Source organism: Gadus chalcogrammus, chromosome 14 (genome assembly GCF_026213295.1).
Source record: "Gadus chalcogrammus isolate NIFS_2021 chromosome 14, NIFS_Gcha_1.0, whole genome shotgun sequence".
Taxonomy (NCBI): domain Eukaryota; kingdom Metazoa; phylum Chordata; class Actinopteri; order Gadiformes; family Gadidae; genus Gadus; species Gadus chalcogrammus.
This window is the reverse complement of record NC_079425.1, coordinates 15,754,290-15,769,456: the sequence shown is the minus strand read 5'-3', so window position 1 is coordinate 15,769,456 and position 15,167 is coordinate 15,754,290.

The window sequence follows — 15,167 nt, the reverse complement described above, 5'->3', positions numbered from 1 at the left end:
ATTATAATAAAATGAGAAGACCGACGTATGAGAAGGCTGTAAGACGTCGTTCAAGATGCGATGGTTTCATGGATTAATTTCTAAGAACATCAGCACATACCACCACATACCACCTGTTTTTTAACGTTCTGTTCAAAATATACTCCTCCTGTCTGCACTTTACTACCAATTGGTCTCCGCTTGGAGCCACGATCGCAGTGTTTTTTAACCATTCATAATTGCATCATTTATATCTTGCCGTCAGTTTAGCTTGTAATCATGGATTTCTACAAAAAAGGCTAATATTGAAACAAAAATATTACAGGAAAGGAAATCATATTTAAACCCCTTCTTAATGATAATGATTAATGATTTTATTTTTTTGGGGGGGGGGGACTGCTCTGCGTAGGGATAGCGCATCAGTTTGAGAGCCACTGCTCTAATGTTTGCTCTATGTAACGTCTTTAACTGTATACGTTTGATCATTAATATTCATTTAAATCATATTTTATGATGGATTTGGGCTGCCAGAAGGTGAAAAACTCAGTCAATTTATTCAGTCTGTTCTTTTTGGCAGAAGGCATAATCTCCCTCCCTACTTCACCTAGATGCTTTATGTTTTGCTCTATCATTGACTACACTGATGGGGTCTTATCCGGTGATAGACTGTGATTAGTGTCTTAGCTATTTAGTGACTGATTTGGAAATCATATCATAGTATACAGGCCCTATGAAAAGCAACTAATAAATGATGCACAGTGAGTACATGAGTCTGGTAAACCCAATTGTCCTCTCCCTCTCTCTCTGAGTGAGTGAATTCTTGGGATTAATCCTAGAAACACCATTATTTTATTTATTTTAATTTAGACCAAATAGTCGACTATTAGTGTTCAACTAATGTGTGCATGCAAAAAAATGATATAAGAATATGAAATATAATTTCTTTCAATACATTATTAGGTTGCTTGAGATTTTTTACCTGAAGTGACCCATCCGGGGTTCTTCCTTTGGGAACAAATGTCATAGTGCCTCCATAATAGTGTGATGCGGATGAAGCTGAGATCAGCAGGAACAGCTGGACTGAGAACACGAAGTAGGAAGCCATGGTACTTGAAACTCACCCACTCTCCTCCTTGCATTTGCTCTTATACTTACAGAATCAGTTGATGTATGCCCCCACCCACCACATACCCTAAAATACTAATCCTATGTTTGGGAAGTCTGGTTCAATTCCCCCTCAATGGTTGAACAAGTTTTTCAGTTTAGTTACAATAAAACAATTGTGTGGTGCATTGTTAAAGCAACCGGTCCAATGAACCAGCTCTCACACTTTTGGTTCTGGTTTCTGGTTTCTTTGTTATTAGGCTCTTTATGTAAGTATTTTAAGCTCTGGTTTGATTACACATCATGGTAACCTTTGTGGTTGTTGTGTGTTAGTTTACACCATGGGAACCGTTTTTGACCAGGACAATTTTATATTTTATTTTATTAATTTAGGTTGAAAGAATCAAGCAGACTTATTCTTATTCTTCTACATGTCAATAAAATAAATCAATAAAGTCAAGATATAAGGATTGATTAACATATTGCCTGTTAACGTCTAGACTTATATAAGCCCACACCAGATATGACTTGGAATTAACTATTGGACAGGTTAATCAACTAAACAAACTAAATACATTCAAATTATTAGACCAATATTTACATCAATAAATAAACAAACAAATTCTATAAACAAACTGACGCATGCACAATTTAACAGATACTTTTATTTTTTTGTAGGATTTGATTTAATTGAGCCTTAGTGAAGTCAAAATCAATCAGCATTGACAAATATTTTCAGGGTTTTTTTTTATTCACAAGCAAGCTCCCATTTAATAACCTACCTCTTTTCCCAAGCCTATGACCTCCCCTACCCATAACCACCCTTATCCCTATTTTTATTAAGAAGATTATTGAGCAGGGACAAAAACATTGTACATTGTTTCATACAAAATATAAAATAGAGGCCATACATACCGGTTTCTAGTCAAGACTAATTTGCAACCCCTGTCCCTGGTTAGGCCTTTACTAAAAGTTTCACATGAATAAAAATACAGAAGACATCATCTACAGGAGACATAAAGACAAAAACAAGGACAATGATTAATGCGTGTGCGTGTGCCATTATTTTAAATGCCTGTTTGTATAATGATTTTATTGGTGTCATTTTTGTTTGGTTGGCTTGACCCCAAACGGTTACACAATATGACAAATGGGAAAATATGCATAAATTGTTGTGCTGCCTTAAGAGGTATATATTTTCTTATAGCGCAAAAGCAATTTAAGTTGGTCTTGACAGTCTTGCATAGCTTCTTAACATGTCTGTTAAAATTAAGCTGAGAATCTAAAATAACGCCTAAAAATTTGAACTCATCTACTTGATCTATCTTTATCTCATCAATCTTTACTCTGGAATTTTCATTGGCTTTTTCTTTTAATTGCACATTGACACTGTCTTTTTATAATTTAAAGTCAAATGATTGTTTCTGAGCCACTATCTATTATCACACTCCACCTTGCCTCTGTTTTCTGTTGTGCTGCTTCCGCTTGTCCCCCCCTGATTGTCATCACCCTCTTCGTGTTTATACTTCTGTCACTGTAAGCGTCTTTGGGTCACAAGAAAAGCGCTATAGAAAATTAATGAATTATTATTATTATTATTATTATTATTATTATTATTATAATACGCGTGCAGCTGTGAACTCATGTATTGGAATTTATTATATGATGTGTACTTTTAGGGTTATGATAAGACCATCATATCACCATGATGACTCTGAAAAGCAGTGCCAACATTAAGTATTTTTTAACCATGCTGCAAACAAAAGGCAACCGGCTGACTATCATTTAGGGTGCCACTCACTGACATGCAAATGCAGACCGAAGCATCACTCAAATGGTGTGACACGCCTCTCCGTATCTGGAGCCTGCAGGGGTCAGTCAGCGTGTCCACTCTGAGGTCCTCGAGGAGAGCGGCAATCCCACTTCTGACACCAAGTATGCGGTTGGAAATTGCACCACGCCAATCATTTCGGTTTATACTGTTTAAGAACAAAGAGCAATCCGAACTATTAATCCAATTTTGTTTAATTAATAAACATTTAATAACATAAAACAAACATACCACAAAGATACAATAATCCGAGTCCTCAGATGGGAGTTCGCCCCACGTCTATCTCAGAGCTCCTCAAGGAGAAGAAAACAAGGACTTCTTATACAGCGGCAGACAGGCCTCAGGATCCTGAGAACAGCTCTGTTCCCCAATTAAACTATAGTATTGGTTTATCAGATGGTAGGCAACAATTGATCGAACTCCGCATGTGTGTATCAGAGGGAAGAGTAGCGGTGCCTTATCAGTTGGAGCCTTTGACCCTTGACCAGTGTGAAAATATGGTTTTCCCTTCCCCTCTTTGTCTACGCTCATTGCGCTCTCTTGTCCTTGGACCCAGCCTTAACCAAGCCTTGAATAATAGAATTGTCTGCTTTGCTGCATTGGGAGGGACCTGCCTTTCAGAGAAGGGAGTATGGCTTTACTGCTGAAAGAGATAAGGGAGAAATGTCTGACACAAGGGGTCTGGTGCAATCTTACCATCACAAGAGACTAAAATGACAAAAACTTTGAATAAAATAAAGGTTTAATAATTTGTTACTTTTAAAGTAGCATGGTCGGACGGTCAGAGTGAGAGTGGAGGAGGATCAGAGGGTTCAGGAGGGGCGATGGGGGGTGGGGAGGTCAGACAGGTAGGGTGGGGCCAGGTGGTTGAGAGCTTTGAAAGTCAGGAGGAGGATTTTGAAATTAATGCGTTGTTTGATGGGGAGCCAGTGGAGAGTGAAGGGAACGGGAGTGATGTGTTCATGAGACCGGGTGTGAGTGAGAAGGTGCGCAGCAGAGTTTTGGACCATTTGGAGTCTATGGAGGGAATGAGAGGTGATGCCAGGGAGGAGGGAGTTGCAGTAGTCTAGACGGTACGAGATGAAGGCGTGGTTAACTGATTCATCAGCTGGGGGGGACAGGCAGTGTCTGATTTTGGCGATGTGATGGAGGTGGAAGTAGGAGGTCTTGACAATGGACCCGACACGGGGATCAAAGGAGAGGGTGGGGTACAGGATAACACCAAGATTGCAGGGTGGGTTTGGTGGTGTACAACTGGGTGTCGTCAGCGTAGCAGTCGAAGTCCAGGTTGAGGTTGTGGATGATGTGACCAAGGGGGAAGAGGTAGCAGATGAAAAGAAGGGGGCCGAGGACTGAGCCTGAGGGCCCCCCTGCGTGACAGGAGAGAGGGTGGATGTGTGGCCAGAGAGGGAGATGAACTGTTGCCTGTCGGTGAGGTAGGAGCCGAGCCAGTCGTGTGCAGTGCCCTCAACACCCCGTTGGCGCAGCCTTTTAAGGAGGATGAAATGGTTGACCGTATCGAAGGCAGAGCTGAGGTCAAGTAATAGCAGAATGTTGAGTGCACCGAAGTTTGCAGAGGTGAGGAGATCGTTTGTGACTTTGACCAGGGCAGTTTCGGTGCTGTGAAGTGGGTGGAAGCCAGACTGAAGGGGTTCGTAGAGGTTGTTTGACTGGAGGTGGGTGTGGAGTTGGGCGGCGACAATGCGTTCCAGAATTTTGGAGAGGAACGGCAGGTTGGAGATGGGGCGGTAGTTGGAGAGGTCGGCAGGATCAAGGGTGGGCTTTTTGAGGATGGGGGTGATGGAGGCAAGCTTGTAGACAGAGGGAACATGACCAAGGGATAGAGACTGATTGAAGAGGGTGGTGAGGTGGGGGATGAGGACAGAGAGGCAAGCCTTAGTTAGAGTCATTGGGAGGGGGTCCAGACAGCAGGTTGTTGGGGGGGAGTCAACAGGGGAGAAGGCAGTGAGAGAAGGGGAGAGCCGGTTGTCAGGGATGGGGAAGGGGACAGGAATGGTTGTTAAAGGCGTTGTTAAAGGCGAGGAGGAAAGAGTTACAGAGGTCAGGTGAGGAGGGTGGATTGATGTCCGGCGGCAGGAGCAGTTTGTTGCCGGTGGAGAACAGGATGCGGGGGTTCCGGTTGGTGCCGTTGATGACGGTAGAGATGTGGGCGGTAGGAGGAGATGTGAAGTTTGTAGGCTTCAGCGTGAACGATGAGGCGGGTTCGTATGTAAAGTCAGAGCAAGGGAAGGGGATAGGATGGGGGTTGGATACGGGTAGGGAGGCGGAGCAGACTATGTCCAGGATACGGCCTTTGGTATGGGTGGGGAAGTCAATGTGTTGGGTAAGGTGGAAACAGTCAAGAAGGGAGAGGAAGCCAGATGTCGGTGGGGCGTTGGGCTGGTCAATGTGTATGTTGAAGTCGCCAGTTACTAGCAGGCGGGAAGAGAGAGAAGACACAATAGTGAGGAGTTCAGACAGTTCAGAGAGAAAAGATGGGTGAGGCTTCGGGGGACGGTCAATTAAAACAGTAGTGATAGAATTGGGGAGGGAGAAGGCAAGGTGTTCGAAGGATGAGATAGATGGCAGGTTGAGGTTCAGTCCAGTGATGGACAGGGATTGTTCATGGAGAACGCAACGCCTCCCCCTCGGCCGGAGAGGCGGCGTTTGGCAATGTAACGTTGTGTAATGTAACTGTAGTTGGAAGGGGTTGCTTGATTGAGGGCATAGAAATCCAGAATAATTTTTTAAGTAAAAATGGCCAGCGACAGAGCTGTCCCATTTGAGCACCCTTCTCCATTTGATGTACCCTACTCATTCCCACATGTGTCTCTAATGAAAGGGCAACGCATCAGTGGAGGGATTTGGGCTCCTGGGTGGAAGCGTGTGGGCTGTACGAAAGTAGATGGTGTCTAGCGCGCTCCCGATGATAAGCCATCCTTGCCTGGCTTTTCCCAGTTGACACATGTGAGAGACTATGTGGGTTGCTCCCACTATAACAACATTGTTTTACCAAAATAAACCAGTGTACTGTAAATTGTTACTCAAATTATTTTTTTCAAGGTGCGTAGTATGTGCTTAGTGTAACACAGGTCGGGGTGCACAGACAGTACAAGCAGCCTGCTTGGCTTTTGCGCTTAGAATTAGTGCTTAGCACTGTGTTTATTCAAATTTGCGCTGTGATTAGCTACCATGTACACCAAGTTTTTACATGGGGTGGCAAAGGGGTGGCAAAAGGTTTTGGCAACAGTTTGTGCGAAGAATCCCAAGACGTAAATGGCTTTTAAAAAACAAGAAAACGAAAATACACACATACGTTAAACCAGGGGTTTTCAAAGTGTGAGAGAGTGAGCCCCCCCTCAGAGAAAAAAATTCAGCTGAGCCCCCCCCCCCAATTTTTTTTTCTAAATACCGGTGTTTTGAAAGCTATTTTAATTATTTTACACATTTCAAACATCTCCGATCATAATTTTAAAACATTTGGAACATATTTTTGAAATATTTGAAACAAATTTTTTAACATATTTTTTAAACATATTTCTGAAACATTACAACATCTTTTTGCGTTTTTAAACAACACAATTTAACAACTTTATCTAAGCATGTTTTAGCTAAATACATTTGAACATCTTAATCTGTGTAAACTGCTAGTTTACAGATTAATTCAGGGTCCCCGACTCTGAATTTTCTGAGTCGAATCAGATCTGCCTTTTCAGTCCAGAGATTCGACTATTCGGCGGGGTTTGTTTACCGGCGTTGCTATGGTGACCTAAATTATTATAAGCAACTGAAAACGACGCCGGTTTGAAACTAAAACTGTGATTCTGAAAAAAGTATAAATGCTATCAAAATTCCGTTTAGATAGTATTGAAGATACAAGTGTGTAGATTTAATGGTTTGAACGTTGGTAAACGGTTGAAAAAGGAATGAGTTACGATGTCTAGAAGTAGGTGTATCAGAATGGGCTGACGTCTTCAATGAAAACAGCTGAAAACGAAGCAGTATGAACCTAAAACTGTGATTCTGAAGACATTTTAAATGATATCGAAATTCTGTTTCGATATTATTGAAGATACAAGTGTGTAGATTTGTTAAATGGTTTGCACGAAGATAAACGGTTGAAAATTTAGTTATGTGTTACTTCTACAGTTGAAGTACGACTGATGATTTGAATCATCGTCTTTCAGGGTTTTTTTCGGGTTTATTTTTTTCTCACGTCGCGCCCCCCCTGAAGAACTCTGGCGCCCCCCAGGGGGGGCGCGCCCCACAGTTTGAAAACCACTGCGTTAAACGATTTATTGTAACATTAACATCATGCCATAACACAAACACACTGTCCAAGCGTTCTTAATGCAAAACAGGAACAAAGCCAGGGTTCAAACAAAACAAAACTGTTAATCTCTTAAAAGTAGAAGAAGCCTATTAATAGCAACATCTAAATATGAATAGAATTATAAAACGCCAAACAATAAAGTGAAGTAAAAGAAGGCTACCTTAAATTTGTTTTTAATTACAATAGAAGTACAAGGACTTATATGGCTTAAAAGAAACAATAGGCCTTTGCTTGAGGAAATTTGATCGGTTTGACCAAAACAAATGGTGGTTATCCCATTTTGGTTAATGTAATAGGAGATGCTGTTCTCAGGGTTGTCATCAGTAGTGCTTTGCAGGACTCTACAAAAGTGTGATGTTTGGTAGTTCAGACACAGCCTGGATTCCCGTAAAAACCGGATCCAGCAGCTTTACCTCCATTGGATAGGCCTTTGCTTGAGGAAATTCAATCCGTTTGACCAAAACATGGTGGTTTACCCATTTTGGATTATGTTATAGGAGATGCTGTTCTCAGGGTTGTCATCAGGAGTGGCTTTGCAGGACTCTACAAAAAGTGTGATGTTTGGTAGGTAAGACACAGCCTGGACTCGCATAAAAACCGGATCCAGCAGCTTTACCTCCATTGGATAGGCATCTGCCCCTATGCTGTGTGCAAAGCTGGAGCCTTTAAAGATCCCAATAGTGTACCCAAAGCTGCAAAAACTGTAAACCGAGTAAAAATGTAGTATACTGAATTGTGGTGCTGGTAACTGCCGGAGATGCTGATGGTCTTTGGAAACTGGCAAGAGAAGTCCATCTTTATTTGCCTTCTTGTGGGTAATGACGGTGTCGGGCAGCTCAACAACAGACAACAGATTTCATCAATAGTACAAGTGTCCTTTGGACAAAGCTATGTAGTAGGCCTATATATAGTATTATATAGGGGCATATACTATATAGTGACCCAGAATCATGCAATTTCGTGGTCATTCTCACGAAAATGTATCTATTGAATCGTGTCCCAGAGAACAATTGTCCGACTTTTTTCGTGCCACACAGAACGAAACGTTAACCCATGCATTTTGAATGGGAGTGTTTCTCAGACTTCTCCATGCTACACAGAATGATATGTAAACCCATGCATTTCAATCAGGAGATTTTTGTTGACTTCACTAGTTATGGATACGGCAGCATACCAGCTAAAAAACTGAAATTAGCCACGTCCCTTCAACCCAGCAGCCATACACCAAATTGTAGCCTACTAGTTGGTTCACATCAAAAAAACGTAGTTGTTGAACAATAATGGATCTAAGCATTTGATATGTCTACATATTTTGGCCTATTCCATAGCCATAGATACAGAAGAGTTGCGAGACTCTCTAATCTTGCCAGCGGGGTGGTCACGTGGTTCATGTAAGCCTGTATAGTTCCAAACATGCCACGCTGACAGCAGCGATTGCAATATTGAACGGTAAATATAAATTAAAACACATACCCAAGTACTTTTCTGACAGTTATTGCATTATTGCATACTGTAAATCACGTGGCTGTCAAGTTTGCTATGGACGCTGCTATTTCTTAAAACCAAACATTGATGACTTTGATTTGATCCGTGGAAAATGCAATACTATCATTGTTTCCGTATTAAAATGCCTTTTGATAGCAGCTCTATTGGGCCTTTTATTGTCATAACCTTCATTCAGTGATTGTATGTGATGTTTAGTTAGTCAACTGCACGTGGCGTCTTTTGAGGGACTATAATCGGGATAGATTCTGTTCTGAAATAACAGTAATGACATATTTGATTGCACAACATACCGCTGTGAATTTAGTTTTAGGTTGGATATTCGACGGATATTCAGTCCAGTTCCAGCCGCGAATTCACGGAGATTTGCCCGGCAATAGCAGCAGGGGAATAGCACCAGGCTCAGTTTCCAGGCTCTGCGCACCGCGCAGAGCCTGGAAACTGATTTAGGGAACGTCAATAAATTACTTCACGTGAATATATCAATACAAAATACTTTTTTCAGTAGTTTCCATTTCATGTGACCCAGTGACTCCGAGTCCAAACCAGTATCTAATTGTATTATTAAACCCGAAGAATAAGACACACCACTTGTTATGGTATTTTAATGCTTTCTTTATTTTATATGAATATTAATATGCAGGAATTATCATATTTCTTTCAATGGCTTCCATGCCATGTGACCCAGTGACTCAAACCAGTATCCAATTGTAGAACTAAACCCTAAACCCCGCTCGCTCTCTCGCTCGCTCTCGCTCTCGCTCTCGCTCTCGCTCTCTCTCTCCTCTTTTATCGTTGCTTCCTCTCACGTATGCACGCACATCGACGAAGAAAAAAGAGCCCATGTTCAACGACGTCTTTCCAGCATACACTGGCTCTACATCCATCACCTTAAAGATGAATGAGAAAAGCCCTGAGCATGGGGAAACACCTTAATATATTCAGAATGTATCGATAATACACGGCATTTACCCTTTGTTGTATTTGTTGTTTTGATGTATACATAACAGAGGGCGCACTGTAGGCCTACTACATACAAACCACCCTCTGCCACCCATCCCCCCCTCTGAGGTCGATGAAAATGTCCCCTTCAAAATGTATGGGTTTTAATGTTGTTCTGTGCAGCACAAAAAAGTCTGAGAAACGCTCCCATTCAAAATGCATGCGTTTACATTTAGTTTAGTCCCGCCAGAAAATAATTTATAATTCGTAGTGAGGGACGTGGTCAGTTTCAGTTTTTGAGGACGTATGCTGCTGAAATTGGAGTATCCATAATACAAGGCATTTACCCTTTGTTGCTTTTGTTGTTTTGAAAGATATATAACGGTTGCACTGTACTATCTGCGCACACCCCTTCTGAGGTCTGAGAAAATATCCCAATCGCAAGGCTTAATTGAAAATTTTGGTTGAAATGTCGCACGATAAAGTCTGAGAAATACCTTCACTAAAAATGCATGGGTTTGACAATCGTGCTCTGGGACACGATTCAATAGATTCATTTTCGTGAGCATGAGCATGATACCCGGTTGTATATAGTGTACTAACCCCTATATAATGACTTAAAGGGATCATCTCCTTTGTTATCTCTGTATCTGATTTGGCATATGAAATAGCAAAAAACTAGAACAATAAAGTTTCAATAAAACAAAATAGTAATAAGTCTCTGGGGTCAACATCGATGTAAAATCCTACTATAATACACTTTAGACATTTTATTTTGAACCGTACCTCAAGTTTTATTCCACAGGTGTTGAAAGACATGTTGGCCATGATATGTGTGTCATTAGAACTCATAGAACAGGAGGAGTCATCCATCTTCAGCCAGTTCTTGTCGATGCCATCCAACAACAACAAGCCGCAAACAAAACAAATCATAGTCTTTTTGATAATTATCTACATAGCTACTTTGACAGCCCTTCATTGTTTGATTTATCCTAGTTTTGATTTGATGAAAGGGATAGGATATTCCAGGACGTAGTTATCTGCAGCACGCATCACTAGCACGTGTTGCAACTTACGGAAGTATTCTGCATATCTTCAGAGGTGGATGATCTGGTCAGTTACCTTTGCAATAACACACCTCATTTCTGATTGGCTAAGGGATAAGAAACAAATACATAGTTTAGGTTCCACCATCAACATAACTGACTGGATAAACAACATTCTCAATGATAGCGTTGACAGGCTCAAGAAACATTTTTCAAGGATGGACATACAAGGAAGCAAAAGGATTTAATTGGAGACAAATAAATATTAATTTGTATTTCCTGTACAATAGAGACACACATTCATACCTTTCATATGTCTCAGCAGTGAAGCAAACTGGTACAAGCCGGTAGAGGTCATTGAGAGCTGGTGTCCGGTTCGGAATGACTGATTCATTCCCTGAAGTACCACCTCCTCGGCCATATTCTGAGGGCCGCTGATCTGACCATCCAAAATCCTTCAGAAAAGATGAAAAGATATGAAAGACAATGAATTTACACATATGTAAAAATCCTATGCAGTGTATACCTCTGTGTATACAAAGTAAACAATCAAGACACAATTGTGACAAGGTAATAATAATAATAATAATACATTTAATTTAGAGGCGCCTTTCAAAACACCCAAGGTCACCTTACAGAGCATATAGTCATCATACATTTTTTAAAAAAACAAGACATTGTGGAAAAAATAAATAAATAAATAAACATAAGCAATAAGAAATAAATAAAACAAAAACAAGACAAAACAAAACAAAAAAACAAACAAAACAGTGATCAGTTAGACGTTGTGTGCGAGTTTGAACAGGTGAGTTTTGAGTTGTGACTTGAAGGTTGTAATGGTGTCTGACTGATACACTGGTACACTGCAGATTATATTTTATTCTTATTGTTGATTAAAGTAATGGCTAAGTACTTGGTCTCGCTGGCCTGGGTGTGGATATGAAGCTGGAATCTTTCCCAAACAGAAGCCTGGCGAACGCCGCTGTGGGATGCTTGGGGTAATGTTTGAAGTATAAGCATCTTACTCTGTAGTGTAAATTGTAGATATATTTGGCTGGGTTGAGTGGGGTTGAGTGGATACCAGTATGAATGTTGAACACTTTTGTTTCAAATACCTGAAAAAAGTAGTATATATATATATATATATATATATATTTGATTGGTCAAGATGTGTCCAAACCCCTGCACAACCTTTTCACTGTATTAACATCCACTCTACTATTTTCTCTTTGTCTCTGTCTCTGTCTCTGTCTCTCTCTCTCTGTCTCTGTCTCTGTCTCTGTCTCTGTCTCTCTCTCTCTCTCTCTCTCTCTCTCTCTCTCTCTCTCTCTCTCTCTCTCTCTCTCTCTCTCTCTCTCTCTCTCTCTCTCTCTCTCTCTCTCTCTCTCTCTCTCTCTCTCCTATTTCATCGTTGCTTCTTCTCACGTATGCTGCTAAAATTGGAGTATCCATAATGCACGGTATTTACCCTTTGTTGCATTTGTTGTTTTGACAGATATTTAACGTGTGCACTGTACTATCTGCGCACACCCCTTCTGAGGTCTAAGAAAATATCCCAATAGAAAGGCTTGATTGAAAAAAAAATTGAAATGTCGCACGATAAAGTCTGAGAAAACTACCATTAATAATGCATGGATTTGACAATCGTGCTCTGGGACACGATTCAATAGATTCATTTTCGTGAGCATGAGCAAGAAATCGCGGGATACCCGGTTGTGTATAGTGTACTAACCCCTATGACTTAGAAAAGGGATCATCTGCTTTGCTATCTGTGTATCTGATTTGGCATATGAAATAACAAAAAACGAGAACAATAAAGTTTAAATAAATCAAATTAGTAATAAGTCTCTGGGGTCAACATCAATATAAAATCCTACTATAAGGGTGCACTCACACTAGGCCATCTGGCCGTGGCCGTGTGGCCGTTTTCACACCTAACCGTGCTCAAATGGCCCCATTGTTCTCTGGACTGCACTCACACTAGGCCATCTGGCCGTGGCCGTTGGCCGTCGCAGCTGTGGCCTGGCCACGGAAGGCTCTTGTACATACGTCATCATGTCGTAACACGTCATCACCAAGCGTCCGCTGCATGGCCCATAATAAAGTCTGCCGCCAGTCAGAGTTTTAACAACAATGTATAACAACACAGAGAACACACCAACAGTTGAACCGCTTGACGCGATGTTTACCGTTTAATGGGAAAGAAGGCTCGTCGCCTTTATTATGTCAGTGGTCGTCGCATGGACTATACGTCATCCAGCTCAGGTTGCGTAGCCGTGCGTGTGCGCGTGTCGGCTCTTTAGCATCTGTACCGTAGCGGCCCGTGCCGTAGCAGCACACCTCTCCCGAGTGGCCAAATTGGCCCGGCCTGGCCAGACTGGCCACACTCACACTGGCAGATTTGAGCACGGTTAGGTGCTAAAACGGCCACGGCCACGGCCAGATGGCCTAGTGTGAGTGCACCCTAATACACTTTAGACCTTTTATTTTTCAAACGTACCTCAAGTTTTGTGCCACAGGTGTTGAAAGACATAGTGGCCTTCTGCATACCTTCAGAGGCAGATGATCTGGTAACCATTACAATAACACACCTCATTTCTGATTGGCTAAAGGATGAGAAACAAATACACAGTTTAGGTATTAACATAACTGACTGGATAAACAACTTTCTCAATGTGAGCGTTGGCTCAAGAAACATGATATGATACAATGATGGACATATAAGGAAACAAAAGCATTTAAATGGAGACAAATAACTATTCATTTGTATTTCCTGAAAATATGAAAAGATACGAAAGACAATGAATTTACATATATGTAAAAAATACTATGCATTAAAGAAAATTACCTCTGTGTATACAAAGTAAACAACCAAGACACAATTGTGACAAGGTACACTGCCGATTATATTTTATTCTTATTGTTGATTAAAGTAATGGCTAGGTACCTGGCTAAAGGATGAGAAACAAATACACAGTTTAGGTATTAACATAACTGACTGGATAAACAACTTTCTCAATGTGAGCGTTGGCTCAAGAAACATGATATGATACAATGATGGACATATAAGGAAACAAAAGCATTTAAATGGAGACAAATAACTATTCATTTGTATTTCCTGAAAATATGAAAAGATACGAAAGACAATGAATTTACATATATGTAAAAAATACTATGCATTAAAAAATGTTACCTCTGTGTATACAAAGTAAACAACCAAGACACAATTGTGACAAGGTACACTGCCGATTATATTTTATTCTTATTGTTGATTAAAGTAATGGCTAGGTACTTGGTCTCGCTGGCCTGGGCGTGGATATGAAGCTGGAATCTTTCCCCAACAGAAGCCTGGCGAACGTCGCCGTGGGATGCTGTCGGCAGCAGGTGCTGGGGAACCACGTGACCACCAATATAGATTATTGATAGCTCTCGGGTAATTTCTGACCAATCTGGGAAACTCTTCCAGAATGCATCGTGCTTGCCATCACAGCTGCGTGAAATGCCACACCTCTCTTCTGATCTCTCTCTTTTCTGCTGTCTAGACCTCTCCAATCTTACGTACAGCACCTTTAAGCAATATGGTCATGCAAATTACTTAAAGATCCCATGCCATGCTATTTTATGGATGCTTTAATATTGGTATTAGTGGGCCACAAACACAGTATTCAAAGACGTCCCCGAAATTCAGCCGTGGTGCAGAGTTACAGCCACTCCGAGCCAGTCGCACATTGAGCTTCCCCAAAACGCGCTGTTTCGGTGGGCGTGTCAAGGCAGGTCAAGGAGGGGGGTGGGGGTGTGGCCCTGAGCAGAGCCACGGTACCATGCGCTCCGTTTACGGTGGATGTATCGCAATGGCTCGTAGAAACCCATATTATACATAGATATCTATATCATATAATATATATTATCACCTGGCCCTGAGCAGCTTGTAGCCACGGTACCATGCGCTCTACGTCATTTGACGCGATCGCCCCCGTTTCCCGGCAACAGACGATCGCGTCGTCTGTTGCTATTCGATTAAACAATTAAATACAATACAAATATAAAGTAGTTTGTATTTAAAAACAAGTGTTATCTAGCGATCCGTTATCTGTATTATGTTATTTCGTCTTTTGGAAACATGAGCCGAATGTTTTTTGCAACCTGCCCGGCAACAGACGATCGCGTCGTTTGTTGCCAGGCAGGTTGTCAAGATGTAAACAACTGATGACGTAGGCCGGTACAATTTTCGCCCCCGGTACAATTTTAACGTGACACCTCCACATCGTCCATTAATTCCTGATAATGGACACCTCGAAGGACATTATCCTGCTTATACCACGGTCACTTACCAACGGTGACCAAATTAAGACCATTCATTTATATTTCCATGCGTTTTACAATTCAAATATAAAGTTTTCCACAAAACATAACTTTGTTTCCCTGGTTA